At 40.3% G+C, this 16,520-nt stretch overlaps 1 long non-coding RNA gene across 1 annotated transcript in view; it reads right to left on the reverse strand.

Moving 5' to 3' along the window:
* Window positions 1-1,584: 1,584 nt before the first annotated feature.
* The window catches only part of LOC139030913 (uncharacterized), a 39,856-nt gene continuing 24,920 nt past the window's right edge, over window positions 1,585-16,520 (reverse strand). Inside the window, exons 4-6 of the long non-coding RNA XR_011483354.1 lie at window positions 14,684-14,906; window positions 7,869-8,163; window positions 1,585-1,695 (exon numbers count right to left, since the gene is read on the reverse strand). This is a non-coding gene — a long non-coding RNA (uncharacterized lncRNA). The remainder of the gene's footprint in view (window positions 1,696-7,868; window positions 8,164-14,683; window positions 14,907-16,520) is intronic.

Consider the following 16,520-nt stretch of genomic DNA (forward strand, 5'->3'; position numbering starts at 1 on the left):
TCACAGTGACAGGGATGTGTATTTTGAAAACTGAAAACAGATTATTTTGTGTGTATGTTGGTTGAAATTTGAGGAAGTTACTCAATTTACTGTAGTGATATTAGTGGATGAGCTACATCTGTTTTCTCTAGTTAGTATATATCTCAAAACACAAGTACAGATGCAGTCTCTGCCCCATCTCATTAGTCCTGAGTCTCTTTCTCTTGTCTAAACTGTCATTTGAACACTTGCAACCAACTGGCTTACTTTCATATTAAGGTGACAGGCTGTTTGCCTATAAATATTAGTGTTATAATCATCCTAATTATTACAACAGCAATCACATTTGTTACTCCTAAAATTCAACTTCTATAAAGTACCTCTAGACTAGCAGATGAAACCATGGTACCCTTTTTAGCTACAGGGTCCTGTGAGATCATCCAGGTTGTTGCTTCTCATTAAAATCATCTAAGGAAGATTTTAAAAAGCACTGATATCCCAAATAGCCAGACAAGAGGGTGCTTATTGTGTGAATGCTTTAAGTTGAAATTCTAGAAAAGGCAAACCTAATCTACAGTGACAGTAAATCACTATAGTGACAGTAAATCACAATAGTGACAATGATTGCCTGGAGATGGAAGGACTTACTGCTAAAGGGTCAAAGAAAACTTTTTGGGGTAATAGCAGTGTTTTCTTTCTCAATTATAGAAGTGGTTTCATGAATATCCATATTTGTCAAGTCATTGGGACTGTACACTTTACAGTGAGTGCATTATATTGTATATAAAATATATCATAATAAAGTTGATGTAAAGAGAATACTGATGCTGAGTCTCACCCACAGAAATTCTGATTTAATTATTCCAGGGTAAGGCCTATTAATCATTATTTTTTCATGCACATAAAGCATTGGTTGGGATTGAGAGCCAGTCCTCTCCTCTACCAGGTGAGAATAGCATGGTTATAATGAAAGACACTGGACTAAAAACCATATCTCTAGGTATTTTGCACCCCAAACCTTTACCTTTACTAATAATATTCCTCCTCTCTGGAATTTCTTTCTCCTCCTCTTTCTTAGCTCTATCAGAATCCCTCCCACCTTTAGAGCCCAGCTCATATATCATCCTTTTCAGGCTACAGCTCTCCCCACTATACTAGAAGCTCCATGACAGGAGGGAATGTGGTTTTTTTAATTTTTGTATCCTCAGTTCCCAATACTGTGCTTGGCACAGAGCTTTCAATAAACATTTATTGAATTGAAAAATTGTTGGAAGGGAATTAACACTTACTATCTGCCCATGATGTGCCAGAAATTGAAACAAGCAATTTATGCACATTATTTTACTAAATTTTTATAATTTTATGAATTGGTTATCATTGCCCCCTTTGGTAACCTCAATGTTAAAAGATATCCAACTTTTAACTTCACTAAGAGTGATTATAAGGCTAAGATCTGTAGTCAAGGAAGTACCACAAAAGGTTGTGATACAAGCTGATCCATTTCTGCATTCTTGTAGCCTCTGTGCACTCTATGAATTATCTCTAAGTCTGGTAAGTAACATACACAGCAGTCAAAGAGTTATGACTCAAAGCACATACCAAAAAAATTCCTGGGATGACATTGTGCCTTTGAACCAGAAGTGGACTTTTGCTACTAGTAAATTTGGATGCAGTGATGATGTTGTATTTCATCAGTCGAAAGGCATCTGAACGACACTGAGAAAAGAAAAAGGGAAGCTGTAAAGATATTGAAACCCAAGTAACAAATATTTTGCTCCATTCATCAGTATCTGTATCTTTGAATAAAAAATTCGAGACTCTATCCCCACCTGTCTATTAGAAATGCTTTCATAAGCTCACCGGGCTTCCCAGGTGGCACAGTGGTAAAGTACATGCCTGTCAAAGCAGGAGACATGGGTTCAATCTCTGGGTTGGGAAGATTCCCTGGAATAGGAAATGGCAACCCACTCTAGTATTCTTTCCTGGGAAATCCCAGGGATAGAGGAGCCTGGTGGCCTGTAGTCTATGGAGTCAGAAAGAGTTAGATGTGACTGAGTGACTGAGCACCCATGCACGCACGCATATATAAGCTCACCAAAGACCTCTCTGTATTGCCAAGCCCAGGGGACAATTTCATGTTTCTTTTAATACTTCACTGCTTTATGGCATTTAAAATGTTTGAATTGTACCTCTTTCTCTGTCTCATGGATTTCTGTGGCCCAATTCTCTTCTGTTTTCTTTCTATTTCTCTGTCTTCCATCCTAGTCTTTATCGTGTAAACTTTTCTCTACTTGGTCTCTAAATTTCTACCGTACTAAAATCTCCATTCTTGCCTCTGACCATTCAGCATCTTCACACACTCCTTGGATAACCCATAATTTTAAGCACTCTTCATGTCTACATCAAACATCTTCCAAAGTTAGTACTCTGCTCAGAGCCAGACCTGTAGGTTGAATTGCCTATTTCTTGATGTCTCCATTCTGATGTCATTTGGGGACCTCAACTCAGCATTTCCGATCTGAATTTTTCATCTTTTTCTTCAAATACTGTTAATGGCAGATTAAAGATGGCTATCAGTCCTTTGCCATGCCACTCCTCGAGTAATGGGAATCTATTTCCACTCATCTGGGCTGGCTCAGTGGCATGCTTTAACCAATCGCACACTGTGTAACTTAAGAGATCTCCAGCTTGCATTTTCACTTCTTGGGATATTCCTTTTCAAAACACAGACCCCATGTTGTGAGAAAATCTGAGAAGCCATGTGGAAAGGCCCTCATGAGGAGGACAGAGACCCCTGGCCAGCAACCATAACTGTGAGCTCCCAAAGGGCAGCGGCACCACCTGCCAGCCTTGTGAATGAGCCTGTTCTTGAATCCTCTGGCCATCTTCATCCTGCCTCAATCAGTGCTACCTGAAGCATAGCCAAGCTGGTCATGAGCAAACACGTGACTGTTGTTTTAAGATTTCAAAGTTTCTAGGTGTTTTGTTATGCTGTGACTGATAATAGACATTTCTTACTCTCCTCCTGAATTCCTTCTCTCAACAAGGGGCACCGCCATTATTCTAACTGTCCACATGAAAAGCTGGGTGACATCTTAAATTCTTCCCTCACTCAACAAATTAAATCTTAGAGAGTTTTGCTTCTAACTCGCACTCATATTAAGCATCCTTTTTCAACCCCACTGTCCTGGCAGATTATCTCTCACCTGGTAAAATGTATTCATAGTAACAGGGCTCCCTGTTACTCTGACATTTTCTGGATTATTTTTTCAAAATGATCCTTCTAAAATTAAAAAAAAAAGTCTTCATATTACTTCTCTTCTTAAAATTCTCTAATGAATCCTCCTACTTTTCAAGGAGAGTTCAAATTCCTTATCAAACCTCACAGTCTGTTGTTCATGAACCTCTAGTTGCTAGCTCCTTCAACATGCACCCCTTAGTACTGATTTATTTCCAGTCTCCCAAATTCATCTTCCAATTTCCTATCCCCTTGCCTTCCAACATGCATTATTCCAACATGCCTTCCAAAACACAGTGTGTGGGAGATGTTCTCTGTCCAGTTAATTCTTCTTGGTGCTATAAGATGCTTCTTGCCTGAATGTTCTGTTCATACTTCTGACCAAGCACTCAGTTCACTGTTGTGATTGTCTGTTCTCTGGATTGTCTTTTCCTAATAGATACGATCAAAGTCTAATTCATTTTTCTATCACATGCTCCTACCAGTTCTTGTCACATGCTCCAGCATTTGTAGAGCTCAGTGAATGTTCAAGTGTCAAAAGTGCTCACTGTGGATTTCCTTGGTGGTCCAGTGGTTGAGAATCTGCCTTGCAGTGTGGGGGACGTGAGTTCTGTCCCTGGTTGGAGAACTAAAATCCCAGATGCCTTGGAGCAACTAGAGAGACCATACACAGCAATGAAAGATCCTGCTTGCTTTAGCTAATAAAGAATGCTCTTTGGACAGATTGTTATTGTTGTTCAGTCACTCAGTCTTTTCCAACTCTTTGCCACCCTATGGACAGCCCTAAGTAGATATTACTAGTATTTTGGACTTATTTCTTCATTGCTAAAAGGGTTCAGCCAGAGATGGCTCCTTTTATCAACTGCATTGGCCTCCCCAGTTCCTGCCGAGTTTACATACAAAGCCCCTTCCACAACTCCTGCTCCCACAAGCCCAAACATATATTCCTGAAGTGCTAAATATGAGCCGTTCCTCTCAATCCATTCACCTCATTCAATTCCACTCTTGCTTCCCTTAGCTGCTAATTTGCCTACTCCATGCTGCTATGCAGCATGCCACAGTGCTTATGAGCACAGGTCCTAGAGTAAGACTGCCTGGTCTGAACCTCAGCCCCACCACCTTCTGAGTAAAAAGCGGACAAATAAATAACTGTCCTTTGTCTTACTGACCTGTACTCAATAGATGCCTATGCAGAGAGCCAGCTATTTGGGGTTCTTTTGAGAATTTAATGATATATCAGGTAAACAGTGGTTGCAACACAGTAAGCACTCAAATACTTTCTCTCTTGATCTTATCTTGACTTTGCCATTTCTGATCATTTCAGCAAATATTTACTGTTTATTAGTTGCCAGACATACGGTGTGGGACCGTCAGGCACTGGCTACCCCGAGGATAATCAGAGCCCTTGGATCTGATGCACGTTGTTGTCATTCCAGTGAGGAGTTGAACTCCTGACTGTAGTCTTGCTCTCTCATCAACTTGGCTTATCTGTCTCTTCAGGGGAGACCTAGCTCAGTTCACAAGTAAATAGTTCAAGAAGCCCCTTCCATAGGGTCAAAAAAGAATTTGCAAAATTACATTAGCCAAATTTACATTTTAAATTTGTTGTTTACACTCTGCCTTTTTAGCAAAAACCTGAGATGGTTTATAGGAGGTAAATATAGCCTAAAAGAAAATCATAAATTATAAAAATTATAATGAGGAGATTTTAATATAAACAGAAGCTCTAGATCCAAAAAGAAGAAATGGATTTTAGATAAGTGGTCCATAAGTTCTTACTGTATTGTTATGATTCAGTCTAAAACTTTGCTCTATACTTTCAATCAAAGTGAAAACAGAAACTCAGTTGGGCACCAAAAATCTCATTACCAGGGAAGAAGAAGCCAACCAGATCCTCACAGGAAATAAAACTTTTCTAGCTTCTCATTCAAAGAGACAATTTTCACACTTTGCTTCAATTCCAGGACATCAAACTTGTAGCAAATAATATAACATCCCTCAGAAGAAGCTCAGAAGATATTCAGGACAACATCCTAAAAGGCATCTCATTGAAAGTAGTTCTACAAGGGGCCACATGGCCCAAGCCCTCAGCTTTCATGTGCTTCAGCCTGATGAAGAACAAGACCTGGACTCTCAACAGTTCTGTAAAGTATCCCTCGGGGCTATAACTGGGGCTGGGATCATGAACTGACCAGGCAGGGCTGGAAAAGCCCCTGTGGGAGAGACCCTCAGTGTCACACAAAGAAACCTGTACTGGACTCTATAAGAAATCCGTAGAGGGTTTTAAGCAGAAGATGATGCGTGTCCAGATGTTAAAAAAAACACCTTTCAATGTGTAGGAAATATTAGAACAACCAAGACCAGAAGCAGGAAACTCTTTCAGGGAGTCCACTGGAGAAAATCAAAGTCTGAAATAAGCAGAAGCTTTGGGATTGAGAAGAAGGAACAAATAGGAAAAAAAAAAAAAGTCACAATAATAGAATGAATAAGACTTAGAGACTTACTGTCAGAATAAGAAAAACAAATATCGTATATTAAAGCATATATGTGGAATCTAGAAAAATGGTACTGATGAACCTATTTGCAGGGAAAGAATGGAGATGTAGATATTGAGAACAGACTCATGGACACAGTCAGGGAAGGAGAGGGTGGTATGAATTGAGAAAGTAGCATTGACATATATATACTATTATGTGTAAAAGAGCTAGCTAGTGGGAAGTTGCTACATGACAAAGGGAGCCGAGCCTAGTGTTCTGTGATGACCTGGAGGGGAGGGAGGCTCAAGATGGAGGGGAGATATATATATATAATTATGACTGACTCACGTTGTTGTACAGCCGAAACCAACAGAGCATTGTCAAGCAATTTTCCTCCAATTAAAATGTAAATTTAAAAAATGACCACATAGAAATATAAAAAATAAAAATTGTTAAACACTGGGGAAAAAAAAAGATTTAGAGATGTATTATATGAAATGAGGGTAAAGGCTTTCATGTAGACGATGTTTCATTAGTGCCTTCTCAGATCAACTTTTAGTGGCTCTTTGAAATACAACCACAAATGAGAGTTAGGGCCCAGTCCAGGCTCAGTTGAAAATAATGGATTAGGAATGTCTGCCATGTATGCAGAATAGGAACATGTTGGCATGACTGGTGTTTACCATTCTTATTCTCTGACAGAGGAAACACAAAAGTATACTGTGTGTTTTTAAATGTGCACCCTGTATACTTCCATATCTGTGGGCATGCATGCTAAGTCGCTTCAGTTGTGTCCGGCTCTTTTATCCTCAATAAATTAACCCTCTGTCCATGGTATTCTCCAGGCAAGAATACTGGTGTGGGTTGCCATGACCTCCTCCAGGGATAATTCTATGTATATGAAAATTTAAAACAGTAAAAACTAATTTATTGTGATAGAAGTCAGAATAGTGGTTACCTGGGATGATTAGGTGGTAGAATATTGACTGAGAAGGGGCAAGAGGAAGCTTTTTCAGGTCTGTATATACTCTATATCTTGATCTGAGTGGTGATTTTATAGGTGTATATACAGGTGAAAGTTCATTCATCTACATATCCTTAAGATTTGTGACCTTTGTTATAGGAAGGCCATACCTCAATTTAGAAAAATGGAGGAAAAACTCCTTCCATGATCCTCAAATAGGAAAAAGAGTACATCAAGGCTGTATGTTGTCACTGTGCTTATTTAACTTATATGCAGAGTACATCATGAGAAATGCTGGACTGGATGAAGCACAGCTGGAATCAAGATTGCTGGGAGAGATATCAATAACCTTAGATATGCAGATGACACCACCCTTATGGCAGAAAGTGAAGAAGAACTAAAGAGCCTCTTGATGAAAGTGAAAGAGTAGACTGAAAAAGTTGGCTTAAAGCTCAACATTCAGAAAACTAAGATCATGGCATCCAGTCCTATCACTTCATGGGAAATAGATGGGGAAACAGTGGAAACAGTGGCAGACTTTATTTTTTTGGGCTCCAAAATCATTGCAGATGGTGATTGCAGCCATGAAATTAAGACACTTGCTATTTGGAAGAAAAACTATGACCAACCTAGACAGCACATTAAAAAGTACTTTGTCAACAAGGGTCCATCTAGTCAAGGCTATGGTTTTTCCAGTAGTCATGTATGGATGTGAGAATTAGACTATAAAGAAAGCTGAGCACCGAACAATTGATGCTTTTGAACTGTGGTGTTGGAGAAGACTCTTGAGAGTCCCTTGGACTGCAAGGAGATCCAACCAGTTCCTCCTAAAGGAGACCAGTCCTGAGTGTTCATTGGAAGGACTGATGTTGAAGCTGAAACTCCAATCCTTTGGCCACCTGATGTGAAGAACTGACTCACTGGAAAAGACCCTGATGCTGGGAAAGATTGAAGGTGGGAGGAGAAGGGGATGACAGAGGATGAGATGGTTGGATGGCATCACCAACTCAATGGACATGAGTTTGGGTAAACTCTGGGAGTTGGTGATGGACAGGGAGGCTGGTGTACTGCAGTCCATGGGGTTACAGAGAGTCGGACACAACTGAGCAACTGAACTGAATGATCCTTTGTGTGGCTGAGGAAATATACGAATATATAACATGCAAGTAAGTATTATTATACAGTTTGCATTTATACACATGATACTCACCTGAATTCAAGGCATGCTTCTATGTCTATTCAGTTTCCTGTACAGTTTGGCCAGTTCTTTCATAGTCTTGTCCTTTTTCTTAGCTGAGAACACATAGACTATAATGATCTGATCCACAGAGGACAGCTGGTCAAATAGTAGGTGATCGTATTCCAGGTCTGTCACTTCAGGGATGTGGTAAGCGCTACACTGATACTTGTTCCTTTCATTCCCATACAGTGTCCATCTCAGGACCGCAGGACAAACCAGCTGGAAGGCAAACCATGCATCCTAGTTCTCAATGGGGAGAGGAAGCCTAGAAATTTAATGGTTGAAATCACGTTTAAAGAACTGAAAGGAGAGAAAAAATATATCTTTTAAAAACACCAAAGAATCAAAGTGGCTACTTTAGTAAAGGATCGAAACTTAATTCTGGACAGAATTCTGTTTGCCATCATGCTAAAATACTTGTCGATACACTAAAAGAGTTCAATGTAGATTTTTTTCCAGCTATATAGGCACCTAGGGTTCTGAAACCAAGCTACATATTCAGAGCATTTTAACAATGTAAGAAGACTGTTGGTCTGTAAGATATTTACTTTACTTCCTCTTAGAAATGGGGAAACTGAGACTTAGAAAATTCAATAATTTGACCAAAACCACACAAGTAGTAAAGGAAGGGTTGGAACTAGAACCAGTGTGTATTCTTTTCTATTATGGTCCTGCTGTCTCACTGACTCCTGAAGATGAAGTGCCTGTGGCATGGTTCTGTGTTAGCTTACGTATATTACTAGAGAGGATATGCAGAGAGACTCACGTGGTAAAGGATCTGCCTGCAGTGCAGGAGATCCAGGTTTGATCCCTAGGTCGGGAAGATCCCCTGGAGAAGGGAATAGCAACCCACTCCAGTATTGTTGCCTGGAGAATTCCGTGGACAGAGGAGCCTGGAGGGATACAGGGGTCACAAAGAGTCAGACACGGCTGAGGGACTAACACTTTCACATGCAGACGATACCAGTCTAATGGCAGAAAGTGAAGAGAAACCTCTTGATGAGGGTGAAATAGGAGAGTGAAAAAACTGGCTTAAAACTCAACATTCAAAAAATGAAGATCATGGCATCAGGTCCCATCACTTCATGGTAAATAGACGGGGCAAAAATGGAAACAGGGACAGATTTTATTTTCCTGGTCTCCAAAATCACTGTGGACAGTGACTGCAGCCACGAAATTAAAAGACTCTTGCTCCTTGGAAGAAAAGGTATGACAAACCTTTGCTGTTGTTGTTCAGTTGCTAAGTCGTGTCCTAGTCTTTATGACCCCTTTGAACTGCAGCACTAGACAGCATATTAAAAAGCAGAGACATCAATTTGCTGACAAAGGTACATCTAGTCAAAGCTATGGTTTTTCCAGAAGTCATATATGGATATGAGAATTGAACCATAAAGAAAGCTGAGCGCCAAAGAATTGATGCTTTCAAATTGTGGTGCTGGAGAAAACTCTTGAGAGTCCCTTGGACTGCAAGGAAATCAAATCAGTCAATCCTAATGAAAATCAACCTTGTATATACATTGGAAGGACTGATACTAAAGCTGAAGCTTCAGTCCTTTGGCTACCTGATGAGAAGAACCTACTCACTGGAAAAGACCCTGATACTGGAAAAGACTGAGGGCGGGAGGAGAAGGGGATGACAGAGGATGAGATGGTTGAAGGGCATCACTGCCCCAAGGCACCTGGACTGTGAAAGGAATGGTGAATATTAAATAAACTTGGGGTCCTATTAGGGAGGGTGAAGATGGAAATGATTCTTGGCTATTCAGTTAGAAAAATGTTCACCAATGTCCACCACAAATGTAATGATTTAAACTGTGCACTTGCTGAAACAATTATAAACAAAGCATGAAAAGTTAGGGAAAGGACTTCCCTGATAGTACAGTGGATAAGAATCTGCCAGCCAATGCAGGGGACACGGGTTCAATCCCTGGCCCAGGAAGATTCCACATGTTTTGGAGCAATTAAACCAGTGCACCACAACTTCTGACCCCATGTGCTGCAAGTACTGAAGCCCCAGTGCCTAGAGCTTGTGCTCCACAAGAGAAGCCACTGCAAAGAGTAGCCTGTGCACCATGAGGAAGAGCAGCCCTGCTCACCTCAGCTAGAGAAAGTCTGTGCACAGCAACAAAGATCCAGTGCAGTCCCCCCACGAATTAAATGAATAAATCATTTAAAAAAAATCTATTGACCATTTAAAAAAAAAAACTTAGGGAAAGGACATATTAATACTTGATTGCCTATGAACTGTCATTCATACAGATCACTCTAATGAGTAAAACTGTGCTTATATGCTCCTCATACTGTGGCTGATTTCATTTCTTTTGTCAAATAGCACTTATGTAGACAGTGCTCAAAGTTCTGTAACTGAATACCTGTTTTAATTTATAGACTGCTATAGCCTGATGCTGGGAGGGGTTGGGGGCAGGAGGAGAAGGGGATGACAGAGGATGAGATGGCTGGATGGCATCACCAACTCGATGGACATGAGTTTGAGTAAACTCCAGAAGTTGGTGATGGACAGGGAGGCCTGGCGTGATTCATAGGGTCACAAAGAGTTGGACACAACTGAGCGACTGAACTGAAGTGAACTGATAGCCTTTGGAGAAGGAAATGGCAACCCACTCCAGTACTCTTGCCTTGAAAATCCCATGGACGGAGGGGCCTGGTAGGCTACAGTCCACAGGGTTGCAAAGAGTCGGACAAGATCAAATGACTAAACTTTCACTTTCATAGCCTTTACCAGTCTTATGTAAAAAATGCTGCACTATGTTGCACAGATGTTACTGTTTTTCTTCATTCTGATTTTATGAGTAGAAGCTGGGCTTTAAAAATTCTGTTCTTATTCTTTGAAGTATGTTGCACATTTCCTAATAGGATGGATAGTTCTGAAAACAAAGGGCTATTTAAACTTGCTCCTGTAGTTCAACTTCATCAATGGTGACTGTGAACCATTATGAAGAATGTAGCAACTTGCTTGTGCCTAAAAAGAGAAATTGGAACTGGAATGTGCATTATATGGGGAGTTCATGGGCTTAATTAATCTAAAACTAAATCTTAATGTGTTTGCGCATCTGTTCATTTTTTTCAGCATTTTGAGACATCCAAGAAATACTTTATTACTAGTATTTTCCTGTGCATTAACCTCTAGATGTGAAAAGTTACTGAACTTCTTTTTATATACATGAATTTAAGAAATTAATGTAGATGCATTTTCTGTTTACTGCCCTTCTCTGATGTATACAATAAACTCGCATATAGAGGGTTACATTAAAATATTAACTTCAAATGTGCATCATGACAAATACAGAGAATGAAGATGAATTTCTCAAGCACACAACAAAACAGTATATATCTCTCACTAAGAGGCTGAACAATCTTAAAAGAAATCAACCCTGTATATTCACTGGAAGGACTGATGCTAAAGCTGAAGCTCCCACACTTTGACCACCAAACGACTCACTGAAAAAGACACTGAGGCTGGGAAAGACTGAGGGCAGGAGGAGAAGGGGATGAGAGGATGAGATGGTTGGAGAGCATCACTGACTCAGTGGACAATCTGAGCAAACCCCAGGAGATAGTGAAGGACAGGGAAGCCTGGTGTGCTGCAGCCCATGGGGTCGCAAAGAGTCAGACACAACTTAGCAACAGAATAACAAGAGGCTGAATATTACATTAACAGTCTTATATTGGGGAGTGGGTGGTAGACACAGTGCTAAAAACTTGATCTGTATTATCTCATTTAATTCTTTCAGAGTTTTGTGAAATATTTATTATTATCCCCATTAAAGAAACAGAATCTTTGAAGGTACTTGACTGATGAAGATCTCATAGCTAGTATGCTCTGCTAGTGTGTTATCAGGACTTTATGCCAGGTGTCAGCCTGTCTTCTGTGCATAGGTTTTGGCTGGCAACTGGACTAGAACATGGAACCCATACAAAACTGTGATTGCATGTAAGATTGGCTTTCTCAAGCATGGAGCTTATTTCTAATTCATGGATTAGGTGAATACTGGATTAGGTAAATGCTGTGTTAGGAGAAGCCTTTATACTTTCTAAATTCAAGATTTAGAGTCTAACTGTGGATTTAAAAGTTTCAGTTAGGGTTTGCAGAAATAAAGGACTCCCTTATTAGATTGATATTCATCGTTTCAAATGTCTGCAACTTATATAGCTGATCTGTCAAAATAATGCTACATTTCACCTGAAATGATTGGGTTTTAACTTCTTTCAACAAACTTGAAAGCCACTTAATTTATTTACTTTTTAAATTTATTTTTATTTAGCTGTGTCAGGTCTTGGTTGACGCACAAAGGATCTTTAGTTGTGGCATGTGGGATCTAGTTCCCTGACCAGGGATTGAACCCTGACCCCCTGCATTGGAAGCACAGAGTCTTAGCCACTGGAACACCACAGAAATCATTTGAAAGCCATTTTAGCTCTAAAATACATGTGCCTACTTGCTTTTTCATTAAATTTTAAAGGATCTGGTTAGTTTTGTTATTTGCTCCCAGGCCTCACCTAGGGCCAAGGCCTTCCATGATCTGGCTCCAACACTGCCTATCCCATCTTCTACATTCTGAGCATCAGTAAAACCAAACTGTTTGGCTTCCTGTGCTTTGCCTGCACTGCCCCTCCATCATGTCTCTGCTCTACTGCTTGCTTGCTCTGTCTTTGGGGTGGGAAGGGCATTGTAGGATTATTATTACCCCTTAGGTATGTCATGGATGTTAAATGACATCTTGGGAGAACAGTGTTTAGCATGGTACTTAGTGTATAGTAAGTGCTCAGTAAATGTTAACTGTCCCTGACATGACCAATATTATCAGTGTTCTTACTATTCACCTCTCTACATAGACTACCCATCCCTCCCTGCCTGCATATCCAAATTCTCATCACTCAAGATTCTACTCAAAGGCTCCCTTGTTGCTGTCGTTCAGTAGCTCGGTCATGTCCAACTCTTTGCAACCCCGTGGACTGTAGCACGCCAGGCTTCCCTGTCTTTCACTATCTCCCAGACTTTGCTCAAACTCAGGTTCATTGAGTTGATGATGCCACAAATCGTTTAAAAAATTTTTCTCCCTCCTCAAAACTTCTTTAGCATTTCACTTCTGTACAACTCCAATAGCATTTTCTTCTTTATTTTCCATGGATTAATAGCATACATTCTTAATCTCTCTTTGCAGACTTGAAGCCCTTGGAGGGCAGGGACCAAGTCTGTTTTTCTGGCTGTGACTGTATCTCTGTGGATGGCAGATAACAGTTGGTGGTTGAAGAAGTCATTCCATGGCCAAGGGTCCGGTAGCACTGCTTGTTTAGAAGCATTATCTGCTGACAATGCTTCAGACACCAGAAACATTGCCCTTGTTGCATTTACCACTTTTCTAAAAATTCATTATCTTCACCAAATATTACTGAAGCAATATTAAGATTGAGAGCTCTAGGGATTCTCAGGTCCTGGAAGTCTTGGCAGATGTCTGCCCATCTGGTTTGCTATACATGTGGTGGAGGAACCAAGGCATCTCCTATGGCTTCCGAATGCTGCCATCTCAGGGTGGATTCCAGTACAGAGATCAACCACTCTTCCAGCCACTGCTCCCCTTCCCCATGCCTTCTAGACCTGGAGGAAGATGACACTGGGGCTTTCTCTGCCTGAGGTAGGAAGCGCTGCTGTTTGTAGCTACTCCCAGAGATACAAATGCATAGAGCACTTGGCTGTTTATGCTGACTAAGGAAACAAGAATATATTTCTCTTGGGAGGATTACATGAGAAGGCAAGGGAAGCAATAACACCTGGCCCTCATTTACCATTACCAGAGTCAGAATTTTTTAAAATTAATTTATTTTTTTAATTGAAGGATAATTGCTTTACAGAATTTTGATGTTTTCTGTCAAACCTCAACATGAACCAACCAAAAGTATACACATATCCCCTGCCTTTTGAACCTCCCTCCCATCTCTCTCCCCACCCCACCCCTCTAGGTTGATACAGAGCCCCTGTTTGAGTTTCCTGAGCCAGACAGCAAATTCCCGTTGGCTATCTATTTTACATATGGTAATGTAAGTTTCCGTGTTCCTCTCCACACATCTCACCCTCTCCTCCCCTCTCCCCAGTCCAAAAGGCTCTTTGGACAGCCTCCTCTATGTCTGCTTCTCCATTGCTGCCCTGCAAATAAATTCTTTGGTATCATCTTTCTAGATTCCATATATATGCATTAGTATACAATATTTATCTTTCTTATTCTGACTTACTTCACTCTGGATAATAGGCTCTAGATTCATCCACCCCATTAGAACTGGAGAGTCAGAAATTTCTGACATACAATCAGTGTTCACTGAAGAGGTAAAAACAGAGTCTTGATTCCTGATTAATTCAAATTCTTTCTGCTAAATGGGCAGCCTCTTGGGAAGCAGATTGGAGAGAACTCAAATGATTGAATCAAGGCATGAAAGTTTGTCTCAGTTTTTAAAAATCTTTTGGCCATACCATGGGTCATGTGGGATCTTAGTCCTCCCACCAGGGGTCATATTCCTGCCCCCTGCATTGCAAGCGCACAGCCTTAACCACTGGACCACCAGGAAAGTCCTGTCAGTTTTAAGAAAGATTTTTCACTGACAGCATGTAAGTGGCAACACCTTAACTCGGTCTGCTTAGAGAACTCTTACATGAAGCAACTGAACAGCAGGCTTTGCTCAGAATTTGTAGGTGAACTGAACGAGATATTAATCTAAAGCTCTTTCAAATGTAAGCTGAACCATGAATTATTAAGACAAATGAAGCTGGTTACCTGAAGGGTGGACTGCTGGCTGGGGTCTTCTGAATTTGACAGAGAGGCAAAGGCTTAAACATACCCTTTAGTTTTAGGAAGGTATTTTGGTATCGAAGATATTCCTTATTCTCATTGCTTTCCTTTGTACTTTGTTTCAAAGGAAATTTTGCTGTTGAGATTCTTCTTCTGACCACTTTTTGTGGAAACCTGGGCATTTTGCAAATATGTTGGGTTTTGATTCCTGAAACATAAAACAGAATATACTTACTGCTTAGTGAACCTAGGTCACTATAGGTGGAGCTATATGGACTATTATGAAATAATCTGGACACTCCTTCACCCTTACAGAATTGTCTCTCTGTTGGTTCTTTGATTTTAAATGCACTATGTGGTCTGTTCAGAGAATATATAGCGTCTATGTAATAAGCAAAGAAAAATTTTAGGTTATCAACAAACAGATCTGATCCAAAGGAGAGATTGTCTGTACTTAACTTGTGCCTGGTAATGTGCTAAGTACTGTAAACAAATAATCCCATTGAATGAAGTACCTTCATGAGGTACTCTTATTTTTATGACATCACAGGTAAGTTGAAGTCCATTCAGCTAGAAAGAGGCAGAATCAGGCTTTGAGCATAGCTGTTTAATTCTGAAACTTGCACCATATGATTAGACATAGTGCTTCACAAATTTTTCTTATCAAATCAAAAATTGTAGACTATAAACCCCTGTGTATAATAGATCATTATCTTAGAAATATGATGTAAAAAGAAAATATGATGTATTTGTAGGGTACACAGTGGTAAAATTACTAGGTTCCTTGCAGGTGGAATCAACAATGTAAGGAGCTCAATCACCCCAGCCCAGCTGACTGCCTGTGGACTGAGGGGTTCCATTTTTCAATTTCTGAGTTAAACATCTGTGGCACATCCTTTGGGGAACTCTGCTATATACTACGCGTGCGTGCATGCTAAGGTGCTTCAGTTGTGTCTGACTCTTTGAGACCCCATGGACTGTAGCCTGTCAGGCCCCTCTGTCCATGGGATTCTCCAGGCAAGAATACTGGAGTGGGTTGCCATGCCCTCCTCCAGGGGATCTTCCTGGCCCAGGGACCGAACCCACATCTCTTATGTCTCCTAGCGGCAAGCAGGTTCTTTACCACTAGTGCCACATGGGAAGCCCACTGTATACCACAGTAGGTAGCAGATTACCTCCTCAAATGGAGAAGCTTGCCTTTTAGATATAGCATACAGTTGATGCTTGTCACTCACAAATTCTATATTTGTGAATTTGCCTACTTGCTAAAATGTATTTATAACTCCAAATCAATATCTGTTGCACTTCCGTGGTCACAGTGACATGGAGAGTGGTGAAAATTTTTAATTGCTTCATGCACATTTCCAGCTGAGATTAAACTTGCTTCTTGTTTCCCTGCTCATACTGTAAACCAGTGTCCTTTACATGGTCTATTTTGTGCCACATTTTACACATTTTTATGCCTTTTGTTGGTGATTTTGCCATTTAAAATCACCTGCAAGCTTAGTACAGAAGTGCTGTTTACTGTTCCAAAGTGCAAGAAGGTTGCTATGTGCCTTAATGAGAAAATGCTTGTGTTACCATTCAGGCACAGTTCATAGAGCTGTTGACCATGGGTTCAATTAATATATCAACGGTATGTATTAAATAAGCTGTCTTTATATAGAAACACATATAAAATAGATCATGTATTGATCAGTTGAAAACATTGTGACCAGAAGCTTGCAAGAAGCTTGCTCTCTATTTCCCCAGGAGTGGCAGTTTGATATCACTAATTCAGTATTGGCAGAGACGCTACAGAATCTAACTACCATGTATAATA

Source organism: Odocoileus virginianus, chromosome 24, assembly GCF_023699985.2.
Source record: "Odocoileus virginianus isolate 20LAN1187 ecotype Illinois chromosome 24, Ovbor_1.2, whole genome shotgun sequence".
Lineage (NCBI taxonomy): Eukaryota > Metazoa > Chordata > Mammalia > Artiodactyla > Cervidae > Odocoileus > Odocoileus virginianus.